Source organism: Herpailurus yagouaroundi, unplaced genomic scaffold (genome assembly GCF_014898765.1).
Source record: "Herpailurus yagouaroundi ecotype Mexico unplaced genomic scaffold, PumYag 141, whole genome shotgun sequence".
NCBI classification, from domain to species: domain Eukaryota; kingdom Metazoa; phylum Chordata; class Mammalia; order Carnivora; family Felidae; genus Herpailurus; species Herpailurus yagouaroundi.
In genome coordinates this window covers 30210177-30226251 of record NW_024412396.1, presented here as the reverse complement: position 1 = coordinate 30226251, position 16075 = coordinate 30210177, and positions in this window count along the sequence as shown.

The window sequence follows — 16075 nt, the reverse complement described above, 5'->3', positions numbered from 1 at the left end:
ATATTCATTGCTTAAACTAGATTTATAATTTAATTCAAGTATGAACAATAATCACAGGATAATAATTAACTATACTTTTGAAGAACGTAGTCTGGATCTGGACCTCACTTCACTACTAACCAGCTGTGTGAATTTAAGTAAGCTACTTAAACTCTCTGTGCCTCAATTTTCTTATTTGAGGTGATGCTATTACTTACTTAAAAGTTTTTCATAAAAAATGAGATAATACATGAAATTGCTGTGCGTTTGCTATCATTGTCATCATGGTTGTCACTGCCATTGTTATGAATTTCCAAAATCAAGAAATAAGCTATAAAATAGTATCCCAGTATTAGCTATTGTTATAAGACAGAAATACTCATCTTTGGAGATTTCAATCAATTTACCTAAAGACCATTTATTCTGCCAATGTGTTTTGAATGCTTACTATGCACTAAGCACTGTTGATGTAGCAGGTGCTAGAGATAATCATAAGCAAGGTAGACAGGACACTATGTGTGGTTCATGTGTAACAAGAACTGCTGCAAAGAAGTTTTAGGTAAGATTCAGGTGTTTTTTTTTAATGTTATTTGTTGAGAGAGATAGAGCACAAGTGGGGGAGAGGCAGAGAGAGAGGGAGAGAGAGAATCCCAAGAGGGCTCTGCACTGTCAGCACAGACCCCAGTGTGGAGCTTGAACTCACAAACTGTGAAATCATGACCTACGGTGAAATCAAGAATCAGACGCATAACCAACTGATCCACCCAGCTGCCGCAAGATTCAGTTTTAATGAAGGAAAAAAATAGTTTTCTCTGCCCATAGGCAAAAGATTAATTCATATGTTAATGTTTTCTAGAATTTACCCTGATCATGTCATTCCCATACAAATATATCGCATCTGTTTTATAAGCTACTGGAAGACTTTATATTATTGATTTTCCTCAGATTGTCCTGCTTCCTTCACAAGGTGCCTGACTAGGAGAAAGCAATGTTAGGCTCCTTCACCCTAGACAGTAGCACCTTTGACTATGAAAGATAAGAAAATGTTAATGAGCAGTGCGCATGTGACCCTTGAAAAAATTCAGCAGCAGCTGTCTTAGTTCATTCAGGCTGCTGTAACAGAGTAACAAAGACAGGGTGACTTACAAACAACAGAATATTACCTCTTACTGTTCCAGGAGCTGGGAAGTCCAATATCAAGGCACTAGCAGATTTAGTGTTTAGTGAGGACCTGCACCCTGGTTTATAGACAATTGTCTTCTAGCTGTGTCCTCACTCGGCAGAAGACTCCATGGAGTTCTCTGGGGTCTCTTTTATTAGGACACTAATCCCATTCATGAGGGTTCCTCCCTCATGATCTAATCACATCCCAGAAGTCCTATCTCCTAATAATGTTATATTGGGGGTTAAAATAGAAAATGTGAATTTGGGGTGTGGGGGAAACAAAAATTCAGTCTATAACAGCAAGTACCAAGCAAAGAGAAGGAAAAGTCAAATCAAGCTCCATTATAATTTGACTCTCACTGAGAAATCAAAGCTCAAACTACACATGGAGAAGGCTGACCTTGCCCAAAAGATCTAACACCAAAATATCTAACATTGAAGCTCAGAATAACTTTAGGGCACTTAACTGAAATCCAATGGTCTGGCTTCTAATGCTGTGCAATCTGTGGATAAGTCTTCAAACTTCACAGGACCTTAGATCCCCCTTCAGTAAGATGGGACAAGAGTTTCTACCTTGTTTATCTCATAGGTAAGAATCAAATAACACAGCATTGTAGAATATAGACCCTAAGTCTTGATGCTAGAGCATGGACCTTGTTGTAGAGTTGACCTGCAAGAAACCATGTCAGTCAGGATTCAACCCAAGAAGCAGAACCAGTAGAGATTTGTTAGAAGGAATTGACCTTGTACTATTGGGGAAGCTGGGTAAACAGTCTCTGTGAGGTTGTTGTCTACACATGCAATGTGGAGCTTGACATCCACAGGGCAGGCAGTTGGCAAGAGAAGGTGGCTGTAAAGTATAGGATGTCAAGGACAGTCTAGGAATCAGAACCTATTAACTCAGGTGTAGCTGTACGTGACAGGAAGCACAGAATCAAGCAAAGAAAACGTGACCTCTACCTAAGGACCAGCACTCAGCTCTAACACCTGTATTCCTACTTATTGTAATCTACCTGCTCCTTTTGCCTAGACAGACTTTTCTGGACTTGATTCTTCACCTGCGTAGACCTGGAGAATCAATTAGGTCTTCATTTTTAGTTGGATTTCAAGACCTTCTTCCTGGCCAGCTGCAGCCAGCTCTCACTCATACTCCAGCGGAACAGCCCATTAAAAAAGACTTCCATGACACCCTCGTGCCTAAAAAGAATTCGTGAAATAGTTTTCTATTACCTGTTTTAACAAGTCAAAATAATGGACTATTTTACAATCTCATTGTCCTAAAGAGAATGCAATCCTTTAAGGTTTCTGCTCACCCATTGGAAAGCATCAGATGATTGAAAATTGAGCCCTGTTGCTCTATAAAGACCATAGCTTTTCTCAAATGTTTGCTTTTCCACACTTGCACCTGCACTTCACCATAATAATAAAGCCTAAAGAAGTTTAAATAGAGATGTGTCTAATTCAGAACACAGATGCTTAAGGAAAGATTTCTGTTTTTAAAAGAGATTCTTATAAATGATTTAGCAAATTTGAGCATATAACCTGCCCAAAGTGCTAGCATACTTTGCTTCAAGCAGCCAATTTTGCAGGCAAAGCTGTGGTTTTCTTGTTTCTTCTGTGAGCTGTGGCTGCCATTTCCTCATGGCCCAGCCCTCAGTGATGCACGAACCAGGGATGTATTTCTCATTTGTGCATAAAAGTGGTTTCCTTGAATTATGAGCCCCAAAGTTCCAAGATGCTTACAGTCTGGGTGGCCACACAGGTATAAGTGCATAAAAGTCTGTTCTTAGCATAGCTCAAGGAGTGAACGTATTCAATTCAAACAACTCGTCTCTCTGGGAACATGCTACACAGCACTCCATCAGGGAGAGAAATATTTGTGGTCATAATGTACTACAGCAATGGTACAAGGAGACAGACACCAGAAGTTAGAAAACCAAAGAGCAAAATAAATCCAGCTCCTTATAGGATAGCATTCTTTAGCTCCCCTCCCCATCACCCTCCTCTGAAACATTTCTAGCTCCAGAAATGCCAAAATGGAGGTTGTGTCTATGAACCCAACCATAAGCCCAACAGTAGAAGAAGTTAAAATCTGGAGTTTTAGAAAGAATAAAAAAATAAAGTTACAAAGCTTTTTTGGAAAAGGGCCTCTTAAATTTTGGTTCATTGCACAAAATAAAGATTCCTTAGAGATGAAAAGTCATCCTTTGCAGACTTGGAGAAGAAAGGCTCCCGATGGCTATGGGGGGTTTCTGGACTGGTGTGTGTTCCTCAGGATCTGAACCTGGAGGACAGCAAGTCAGCACAGCCCATAAGGACCCCAGGCTTCCCCCAGGGATTAAGGACCATTACCACCAGATGAGTCACCTCTCTTCTACTATAACATAGAAAGAGGATGAAGAGGAATTTTGTCCTTGGAATTAATACAAGTTCTTCAAATTCAGGAGATCCACTTTCCCTTTTGAGCAAGTCCTGGGCCCCGAGAAACTTGACCTTCTAAGAGCCAAGAGAAGCCTTAAAAGCTGTAACTGGGGCACCTGGGTGGCTCAGTGGGTTAAATGTCCAACTCTTGATTTTGGCTCAGGTCATGATCTCATGGTTTGTGAGATCAAGCCCTGTGTCAAGTTCTGTGCTGACAGCACAGAGCCTCTTGGGATTCTCTCCCTCCTCTCTCTCTGCCCCTCCCCTGTTTGTGCTCTTCTCTCTCTCTCTCTCTCTCTCTCTCACTCAAAATGAATAAATAAAAACATTTTAAAAAGCAATAACTATTTTCCTGGAACAATTAACTCAAATTTTAAGTATCTACTTTCCTATAACAGTATGTCCTATGCTCCCTTTTTCTCCCATATACTTAGGAATATAATCATCTTTGATTATAAAGTACACATTGCCTATTAAAATAAAACTTCCAAGCTGAGCAATATCATGATAAGTCATTATGAATGCATGAATTTGATTCTGTTTGGTTATATGTGTAGTTGAACTAAAATTGTCTACAGATGTATTTTTGACTGTAGAATAGATACACCCCTAAAGAGTTGCCAGGAAATCTTTGAAAATAGAAATGTATCTTTAGAGTGCTGGGGGAACTCATTATTTCCAAGAGCCCTGAAATGAATTATTTAGCAGAGAAACAATGTGTATTTATGGAGGGTCTAATGGGTGAAGGGTATGAAAGAAATATAGGATATGATCTTTGCCCCCATCAAATTCCAACTCAGAATTATTTCAAAAATTGTCTTTTATTTATTGAATTTTCTTAAAATGAGGCCACCTGTGCAATATCCAGCATCCAAGAAGTCCCAATCTCATCTTATGCTAGGGAAGCAGCCTGTGATGAGGCCCTGTGGTCAGATAATGCTCCTTGCTCATAGCTGGGACAGTACTGAACTTTGGAGATCTTGGGCCATCCATATTGTAATGGTAATTGCCTAGGATTGAGCAGCCACTCCTCCTCCTTCCACTGCTTTCCCATGCCATAACTGTCCTTTGTTCACACATCAGCTACACATACACACACACACACACACACACACACACACACATACACACACACACACAATACACATTCACACATTCTCATTGTCTTGAGGGTACACTTCCCAGTTATCACAGGACTTCCACAGCAAGACCTCACTGGTATGAGTTCAGCATCATCAGCCCATTCTCCAGGTGCTCATTTCCTCTTCCCAGGCAAGATGGGAGTTCTCTCTCATCTGACCATGTTAAGTAGCCTTAATCCATCTATGTCTTGATCTTACCCTATCCTGAACAAAATGAGAGCAAACCTACCACAGGGTAGCTGGATTCATCGCTCTGTTGGTTCAGTTATAGATGAAAATGTTCCAGGATGGCTGAGAGGACATGGAGGGTCTCCTAAACCTGGTTTAAATGGCAAAGGACTATTGGTGGGTCAATGGCAGTAAGTGAATTGGGAATAATGTGCTTTTGGAACCCAGGGAAATTGGGTCCCCATAGGTACATGAGTCTATGGACAGTTAAGTGTTTCCAGTGCAATGTGTTTAGCTCTTGATTCTTACAGCATTTGGCCACCTCCTCCCCTACATGCCTTCTTCTCAGTTTCTGTCACACCACTCTCTCCTGTTTTTTTCTTTTTAATGTTTATTTATTTTTGAGAGAAAGGGACAGAGCATGAGTGGGAGAGGGGCAGAGAGAGAGGGAGACACAGAATCGAAAGGAGGCTCCAGGCTCTGAGCTTTCAGCACAGAACCCGATGCAGGCTTGAACTCATGAGAGGTGAGATCATGACCTGAGCTGAAGTCAGGTGCTTAACTGACTGAACCACCCAGGTGCCCCCCTTCTGGTTTTTATCTGTGACTCTACTAACAATAAAAACAGCAGCAAGGGCAACAACAACAGTTGTTATAAATCATAACAATAACTTACATTTGTTGAGTGCTTCCTCTGTACCAGACATAGTGCCAAGTGTATGCCCTGTGGTATCTCAAGTCCTAAGCCCTGACTCCTCACTTTAGTCTCCTTCCTCATTTCCCCTCACAGACTTAGAGAAAACATCTGTGAGCTACTCATTCCCAAGTTGCTATCACCAGCCAAGACCTCTTTTTTTGCATTCAAGACCCACGACCTAACTGCTTGGTTGGCAACTCTTCTTGAATATTTCTCAGGCATATCAATGTGAACTTTTCATCTCTCCTCATACAGCTGCGCTTCTTCAGTGTCCTCCCAACTCAGTAAATGGCACTATAACAACCAGAGTATGAGGGTTATTCTGACACATCCCATCCCTCAACTCTTATATGCAATCCAACACCAACCTTGTCAACACAATTGTCTCCATGGTGTATACCAAGCTTGTCACTTCCCTGCCCCCCCCGTTCTTTCCACGACCACCTCTATCACAGAGACCAATACCATAACCTCATAACCAGACTTCCTACCTCACTTCTTGCCCAGTGCCAACCTATTCTCCATAAAGCAGTCATAATAATCTTTTCAAAATAAAATAGCTCTTGCCCACTCAAAATCTTTCTGTGGCTCATGTGGTACCTAAAATAAAATTGAGAATCATCATGTAACCCCTGCCCACTGCTGTAGCCTCACCTCTCATCATCTCTCTATCCCTTACTCTGCTTCAGCCGCAATTTTCATTTCCCCAAATACTCCAAGACCATCCCTACCTGAGAACTCTCCCACAGGTTGCTCTCTTTGCTGTCTTGATGTTGCCCTTTTTCCCTAGACTGTGCCCTTTACAAGTGTCCAATAGCTCCACACTGTATCCACAGAGCCAGCAAAATGTCTTGTTGTTACCAAACAAATGAGTGTTTGGTAAGTATTTGCTGAAAACATAAATAAGACCATTAACACGTATCTTTTGAAGGTCTATTATAGTCTCAAGTTTAGAGATACACACGTGGATATCTTCACAGGTAAGATTCTGCACCCAATTCCAGTGGCCGGGTTTTCTCCCCAACACCAAGCAATTCTCTGACGCCAGCTGGGTGTCCTACAATTTAACTCAGTTCTTCAGGAGGAATTGTTCTATTAATAGGTGTAATTTTGTGTGTTCCAGGGAGGAGGTGAGTTCAGTTGTCTTCCTAAGTCACCATCTTGGACTGGAGCCAAAACCAATTCAACTCAATTCTGACAGATTGCATAGGTTAAGCGCTCGGTCCCACAGAAATAGCCCCAGTTCAGATGCCATTCACAAGTACAGGTTGTCACCCGTGCTTCTCACCCAACGGCCATAGATTGTAGGTTCAAACAACCCCCACTTTAGGTTCAATTAATTTGCTAGAGAGCTTACAGGACTCAGAAACATTTTACTTACTAGATTACTGGTTTATTACAAAAGGATATAATTCAGGAATAGCCAGATGGAAGGGATGCATAGGGCAAGGTATGTGGGAAGAGGTTTGGAGCTTCCATGCTCCTGAGTGCACCATAGTCTCTGAATTTCCACATGTCACCAATCTGGAAGCTCTCCAAATCTGTCCTTTTGGGTTTCATGGTTTTATGGAGGCTTCATTATATAACCATGATTGATTAAAAGTCATCAGCCATTGACAATTGAGTCAACTCCCAGCCCTTCTCCCCTCCCTGGAAGTCAGGAGCTTTCAGTCCCACCCCTCTAATCATATAGTACGTTCCCTAGCAACTAGTTCCCATCCTTAGGTTACCTAGGACACTTTTGTCACTCTTATCATTTAGGAAATTCCAGTGGTTTTAAGATCGCTGAATGAGAAATGGGCATGAAGACCAAATATATATTTCTTATTATAAATCACAATATCACAACAGATCAGCTTACAGTAATGGCAGCTAACTTCGCTAAGAGCATGCAAGCAAGAGAGCAAAAGAGAACAAGACAGAAGCTAGTCTTTTTGGAACCTGATCTCAAAAGTGTCATCCCATTACTTTTGCCATATCTATTTATTAGAAGCAAATCACTAGGTCCAACCCACATTCAAAGGAAGGGGATCAAACCAGGGCCTAAATACCAGGAAATAGGGATCACTGGGGACTATCTGAAAGGCTGCTTACCAGAGTGCCTACTTCATGTCAATATACAAAACTCTCTTTGTTGTTAGACCTATGTAACATTCTAAGGTAGAAATGAAACAATTGGCTATTCGAACAATTGCCTGTTGTTAGATATTTAGGATGTTTATAATTTCCCACTAATTTTGCGGTAAACATACTTGAACACATACATTTTCACACTTATCCAATTATTTATGAAGGATCATTCTCTAGAAGTGAAATTGTCGGCCAAGCGATCTGTACAATTTAATTGTTCATGTATGATGTCAAAGTGCCTTCCAGAAATGTTGTACCAATTTACCTCTCAACAATTTCTAAGTAATCCTTTAAACACTGAATAGTAAAATGTTTTCATGTTCCACTTTTCCACTACATCAGAACTATTGGGATGCTGCCATTTTCTTCTCACGGCATCTTCCCTGACGTCCCTTCACTAAATACTGCAGTCAGGTACTTGATGATCTGAAGATGTGGCTTTTATAACTGCATATTTTACTTAATTCCTCCACTTTGCACAGCTTTTCTCCTACATCAGCTTTCTCCTACATCTCTTACATTGGTAAAGGATGTATTTGCTAGGAGAGACTCGGCGATGCTGCAGTAACAAACAAAACTTGAAATCTGAATGGCTTACACATGAAAATTTATTTTTTGCTCACACAGTCCATTTTAGGTTTTGAAGACTCTCCATAACAATTTTCTTCCTAGGGGGGTTCAGGGCCACCTGCTTTTATCAGGTGGCTCCAGAGATCCACATGTGGTCTCCTAGGTTGAAGTAGGGGAAGAAAAGAGAGCTGGAGGGTTAAATAAGTGCTTGTAACTCCCTCAGCCAGGAACTGACATACACCATTTCGCTCAAAGTGCATTGACCAGAATGAGTCATGTAGCCCCACCCAAGGATTTTGGTGAACATTCAATTACTAATTAAATTTTTAACTTCACTAAATACTGAATAACTAATACCAACAAATATTTAATATTAATAAATTATAATGGATGTTAATAGACAGAGAATATTTATTGATACATAGATACTGATAAATAATTTCTTTTATGTCTATTAAATTCTATCTCTGCCACAAAACACAGGTAAATACACTTTTATATATAACAAAGTCCTCTCTCAATGGGCCCACATATTGTCAGAAAATCAGCAGCCTTGCCCTGACTTTGGTCTTCTTGATAAAGTTGTATAAAAATATAAAAGTAAAACTGTAAATCTATAACCTTGCTGTGCTTTGTACAGACAGACATGTGCCACTTTGCTCCACATGTTGAAATGGCCGTTGCCAGATGATGTGTTTTTTAAGTGGACACAGCTTGGCACTGGACTTTTCCGCCTCTCCTGTTTCTAATCATCCATTGCCTGGGCATGTCAGGGTCAGGCTTAAAGACTTGCTAGAACTGGATTCAAGATTTACGAGAACGAGATGTAACCAGGCCTCTCCCAGAGGTTTGGGAAGAACAGCTGGAGTCTGGCCCTTTGCATCATGACAAGGACTATTAAAAACTAAACCAGTTTTTTTTTTTTTTTTTTTTAAGATGAATATAAAAAAGCAGAAAGCAATCCAAAGGAATATCAAAGGGATCCTCATAAGAGGCACCTTTAAAGCAAAAGATTGTAACAGCTCTGGCTCTCTACCTCACTCACATTTCAAACTCTTTGTAAACAAGAGGCAAAAATTATTAGGTTTGAACTGTGGATTTTCCCCCTTGACCCATTCCTGAATGGAGTTGAATCATTCCCACTCAAAGCAGTGAGGGGCTGTTTTGTTCTTCAGGCCCCACCCTATGCTGATGTAATGTGCCCCGGCTGTGTTTTTCTGATGAGTGTGCTTTGGAGGGTCCTCGCCAGGAGGAGGGAAAGCTGTTGCCCAGCACTCCTGGAATGGCAGAGAGAGAGGAGGTCTAAGAGCACAGATGTCTGCCGGGAGGGAAGGAACTGACAGCTCATGCTGAGTATTGGAAAGTTCACCTTGTCCCTCCTCCTCTTAACCCCCAACGACTGCCTCCTGCCCTCCTCATCCCCTCCAAGTCCATCCATCCCTGAGAGCTCATAACTCACACCAGAGAGCTCTGGTCTCTTGAAACTGGTTCCTGCAGTCACACCTCCCCTCCTGTGCAGCACTGACTGTGCTGTCTCCAGCCTACGTGTGCCTGCAGGCTCCCTGAGCCCAGGGTCTCCCCTGAAGCAAAAGGAAACAGCTCAGGCCAGAAACACACACCCCAGTATCTTCTTCTGGCCTTCCTAATGGGCAAATCCGTCATCTCCAAGGAACTGGTTTTAGACACTGCCTGATTTACTTTTAATGTTGAATTTGTATTTGTGAACATGTTAGAAGACCAGGATCCAAAGCAAGGTTTAACAAAATAAAAATATAAGCATTCTATTTATTCAACTCCATCACAACTGTCCCTCCCCCGCTGCTGCCACCAGCTACCTCCCCACCCCCACCCCCACCCCCACCCCCACCCTAGGCTCCCCTCCACCCCTTACCAACCTCCCCCCAATTCTCCCCACTCCCTATTCACTTCTTTAATGGCTTTCTTTTCCTATTGGTTTTCACTGTTTCCTGCTATTTGAGAATTATTTTAATTTATAGAATTAAGTTCACAGTTGTTTTTTAATGTGGCCGTAATATATACATATAAACATTTTGCATGCAATTTCTTAAAATCTGCAGGAGACCTCATAAAAATTATAAAACAAGTTAGTATTTAAAGTAATTTTATTGTCTTTCATATGAAAGCAGGTTTCGTGAGAAACCTATACGAAAGATGACCATATTCCTAGTAGGTAAGTGGGAGCGGCATGCAACCCTTGACTGTAAAGAAAATTAAATAAATCTACATTGTTACAAACCATTTATTTAAATTTAAATGCATCCTGACCTATTGAAAAATTTCAACTTGCTGTCTGTTTGGTAGTTGATTTTTTTGTATTCCCCTTGGAAAAGGGAGCAAGGGATGGGGGGAAGCAGCTTCTTTCTTTGAAGGAGGACAGTAACTGTGTCCGTTGTACAAAACAAAGAAAGAAAAAAACCATTTTCCACTTCTCTTTCATTGTGAGGGGAAAGCATGTTAGTGAAGCATCAAGAAGTCTACACAAATGATTAAAATTATTAAAATTACAAAGCACCATTGATCTGAAAGCATTTTGTTCAGTGGTGAGAATTTGGTCATGGAAACTTTATTTTTTGATTTTTAAATTTTTTTTATTTTGAGAGAGAGAGCAAGAGAGAATTTAAGCAGGCTCCACGCTCAGCACAGAGCCCAGCGTGGGGCTGGATCCCATGAATTTGGGATCAGGACCTGCACCAAAATCAAGAGTCAGATGCTCAACTGACTGAGCCACCCAGGAGTCCCTCATGGAACTGATCATGAATAATAGCCTAACAAAATGCCTCCTGAAAAAGCCCCTAGTATTTTTGGCCAAAAACATTTTAACTTCTCTAGCCCCCAGTATAAAAATGATCCTTTTTACTGAACAAGTAAAGAAAAAAAATTATTTGAATTTTTTAGTCTAAGATGACAGACAATTTAGAAACGGAGTCTATCCTTTACAAAACTTTGCCTTAGGATTTGGATTCTGCCTCCTCCTACCTCTTTGGGGAATGGGTATCTTCTAAACTGATGGGCTTCCCTGTAGGTCTCTGCCTCTGGTTGTTTCCAAGAACATAAAGGCTGCTATGACACCCAGGGTTTGGCTATATTTCTTTGGATGCTCTCATACAGCTTGGCTAATGCCATTGGCAGAATCAGAAAGGTGGAAAAGTCAAGTTCTTCTCTGGGACAAGATTGTGGAGAAAAGAGCAGAGCCATTCCAGGTGACCAGCTGCCCAGCCCAGAGCCATCAACAAGACACTCGGTGACCCAAGCCTTTCTGCTTCCTATTCTGTTCCCCCTCTCTTCACCACCCTCATTTCACTTCCCCCCTTCCCCCACCCAGCCCTCTTTTTTCCCTCTTTCTTTTTTTCCCTTATGCCTGCAGGTGGCAGCCATTGGCAAGACTGACTCCACCAGTGACCCCCAAATATGCACCTTCTGCTCCCTAAAGTAATTGAGGTTTACCAGAGTTAAGTATCTTCATCAGTCAAGCATTTATTGAGTGTCTACTACATACCAGGCCAGGTATTTGGTATTGGAAGATGATCTGGCCTTTAGAGGACCCATGTCTGGTTGGGAAGATGTTCGTACATGATTTAGATTATTAAACTCAATGGGATAGGAAGAACGGCAAACATGGCACATCAGCCAAGGTTTGGTCAGAAAACAGGATTCACTCTCTCTATATAAAAGATTTAATATAAAACCAGGGGACCATAGGCTTGTTGGAAGACATGGGAGAGCCGATACCAGGAAGCCATGCCTGAACCACATCCCGCTGAGAAAAACGATCTTCATTTCACTTCCACCCCTAAATCTCACAGGACTTCCTCTCAGTGGCAAAATTAAATCTAGAGCTACACAGGGGATGTGATTCTTGTAAATCTAATTCCCAGCCTTAGGCAAGAGTGGTGGTGGTGGTGCCCAGTTGACTACAGAAAATCCACCACAACTAGGGAAAGGGCGCTGTGGGGCATAGGTGAGAGTGGAAGCAAAAGGAGGCTGAAAAGCTGGATCATAAAACACCAGTCAGCCAAGCCAAGGCCGGAAAGGAGGGCACGCCAGGCAGAAGGCACAGCGGGAGTGAAGGTGTGGCGGGAAGCTACTGTAAGGATGTAAAAGGAAATAATTAATGTTAATGGTAGCAGTTTTCTCCTCTAGTTCTTTGTTTTGAATCAAAAAATAAAATGTTTTTTTTTTCTTTTAAGCAGATCTCATCAAGAGAATCCAAATATGTATCAAGTGAATCTGCTTAAGATATACTCAGCAGGCAGCAATAAAACAACATGGTTAAGAGTGGGGGCTCTACCCAAATGTCCATCAACTAATGAATGGATAAAGAAGATGTGGCTTATATATACAATGGAATACTACTTGGCGCTGAGAAAGGATGAAATCTTGCCATTTGCAACAGCATGGATGGAACTGGAGGGTATTATGCTAAGTGAAATAAGTCAGAGAGACAGATTTCATATGTTTTCACTCATATGTGGAACTTGAGAAACTTAACAGAAGACCATGGGGGAAGAGAAGGGAAAAAATAGTTTTAAACAGAGAGGGAGGCAAACCATAAGAGACTCTTGAATAAAGAGAACAAACTAAGGGTTGATGGGGAGGTACGGGGGAAAGGGGAAAATGGGTGATGGGCATTGAGGAGGGCACTTGTTGGGATGAGCACTGGGTGTTGTATGTAAGTGATAAATCGTGGGAATCTACTCCTGAAGCCAAGAGCACAGTGTATACACTATATGTTAGCTAACTTGACAATAAATTATATTTAAAAAGAAAAAGAGTGAGGGCTCTAGAATCAAACTGGGAGCACAGCTCCATCACTTATTAGCTGTGTAATTTCAGGCAATGTCTCTGAACCTCTGTTTTCTTGTTTGCAAAATGCCAATAACCATTGTACCTATTTTTGAGGTAATTGTGAGCAATAATTGAGCTATTCCATGAAGGCACTAAAAAATGTTAGCCATTATAATACTTCTAGTTTTGACACTGGGGCAGGGGAATTTTAACCTCTAACAATTTCTCATTTTTAAAAATCACATATTCAAGGGTGCCTGGGTGGCTCAGTCGGTTAAGCATCCAACTCTTTATTTTGACTCCGGTCATGATCTCACAGTTTGTGGGTTCAAGCCCTGCGTCAGGCTCTGCGCTGATAGCTCAGAGCCTGCTTGGGATTTTCTCCTTTCTCTGCCTCTCCCCTGTTCGTGCTTTCTCTCTCTCTCTCTCTCTCTCTCTCTCTCTCTCTCAAAATAAATAAGGTTTTAAAAAAATCATATATTCATACTTGATATGAATATATAAATATGAATGCATACATGGATAATTCATATGCTCATAATTGATTTCCACTTAAAATTCAAAACCAAAAGGAATGCTGATGTTAAAATTATAATAATGAGGAGCATAAAAATAATAACTTTGCAAATTCACCTCAATATTATCTTCACCACAAAATCCATTCATTTCATCATAATCTTTATGGTATAGGTGAAGAAGTCCCTGGTACTTCAACAACCAAAGTTATAAAAAATTTTAGTGACAATTGTTTTCTGCTTTAGCTTTCATTTACTGGCAACAAAGACTATCCATATTCGAAGTGTATTGCATTATTCATGGAGAAGCAACTGGAAAATAGCAGCCTCAAAACTCCTGGATATAGATTTAGTAAGAAAAGAGAGATTTCAGAAAATCAAAGCAGGTAAGCTCTTAAAGCCCCAAAGGCAAGAATTACAAACATCAGATAGTAAGATAATTTTGTCTATTTTTTATGCCATTAAACAAATGTCAACATACATTTTCCTGTGTATTTGTCCTCATACCCAAATACAATGATATTTTCAGTGTATTTATCTTATATCACGCTTTTTACTATATAATTTATTGAAAGAAAATCACATCATATGCATCTCTTGTGAAATGAGGGACAGGCAAAATGGGTCTATCTATTATGATTATTACTGACACTGGATTCAAAATAAAATTAATAATAAAATAATCTAAAATAATATTTGATCTATGTAAAATAGCTTTTTTATTATATATCACACACACTTATAAAATCATAAAATTTAAACTCCATGGGAGTTTAAGAGCCAATATAACTTTAAAAGACAAAATAGGTCAGGAAAGATTAGGAAACCATGCTGTAGGCAATGAGGGGATTTATGCAAAGGATGAAAGGATGGACTAAAGGAGAAGATTGAGACAAAGAGACGGGAGGTTCTGGGAGGAATCCACGTGAAAAGGGGTGAAGATGTAGTAACAGGATTGGCCTGGAGAAGAGAGATTTGAAGCAATTCTCAGAGGCAAAATTGGCAGGATTTTTGTGACTGGAATGATGGGGTAGAGCTCCCCAGTGAGAGAGGGAGAGAGAGAAATCATAGATGGCGTTCAATTACTATTTGGCCAATAGGGGTGATGGTGTCACCCACTTAAGTAGTGAGTGCTGGGGGAGAAATCATTAGGAGAGAATACAATGAGCTCGGTTTTAGCCAATCAGGGATGCCAGATTCTTTGTTTAATTCCTAGTGAAGCATATGTTTCTTTTCTTCACTCTCTTTTCCTTACTTCTACTGCACTTAGCCTCTTTTCCTTTACTCCGATGCTAGTGACTTACAATAACTCAGAATATACCTTGAAAGGCCCTAGATTGTGGATAGAAGTAAGGCATATTTTCTAAAACTAAAGGCTGTTCTCAACTTGTAAACCTTGAGTTAGCTGTGATCAGAAGAAAGAAAGAGGAAAACCATATTTCTTGCTTCAGTGTTTTGGAAGGTGCTATGCTTTCTGAAAGGAACTCCCTTCCCAACCTCATCTGTCTGGCCTGTTTCTATTCCTCCTACAACTCTTCCTAAAATGTCACCACCTCTTAGAAGCCTCCCCTGACCCTGGTTGAATTAGGTGTCCCTTCCATCTGCCTTGTGGATGCACTTACACTGTTTTAATCACCAGTGTTCTTGAATGTCTAACCCATCAGATAGGGAATCTCTTGCCTATAGCTTTGGTTGGGTTTGTCTCTGAATTCCCAACAGCCAGCACATGGTAGAGACTCAATACATAATTTAAAAGGGAAGAGGGACACCTGGGTGGTTCAGTTGGTTGGGCTTTCAACCTCAGCTCAGGTCATGATCTCACAATTCATGGGTTCGAGCCCCATGTAGGGCTCTGCGCTGACAGCTCAGAGCCTGGAGCTTGCTTCAGATTCTGTGTCTCCCTTTCTCTCTGCCCCTCTCTGCTTGTGTTCTGTCTCTGTCAAAAATGAATAAATTCTCAAAAAAAATTTTTTAAGTACTTGAAAAGGGAAGAAATGTAAGAAGAATAGGAAGCAGTATTGGGGAGAAAGGAAGTAAAAGAGAAAAATGGGGAGGGTAAGGGAAAGAAGAGAAGAGAGAAAAGGAGATGAGAGGAAGATAAAAATATTTTGAAACTCCAATAATCCAACCAATTCAAAGGATATTTCCAGGAAAAATACTCACTGACATGAGTGAGATTTATCTACCTAAATCTCTTCTATGTCAGTGATGTTGTGAAGTTAAGGACTTATGATCTACCAAGGCTGTAATTTGATAAAAAAGGATGATTTGAACGAATGTGAATTAAATCACTTTAAAAAATAATTTTGTATTCATAAAAAGAAGTAAAAGACTATAGGCCAAATACACAGTACGTGGGTATTAGATTAGATGCTAGGAAAAATGCCCCGGTCGGGGAGATACAAACATGCTAGAAAATATCATGAAGGGAGATTTTCAACTCTATGTAGAGCATTTATAGAAAAGCCAAAAGAAAAAAAAAA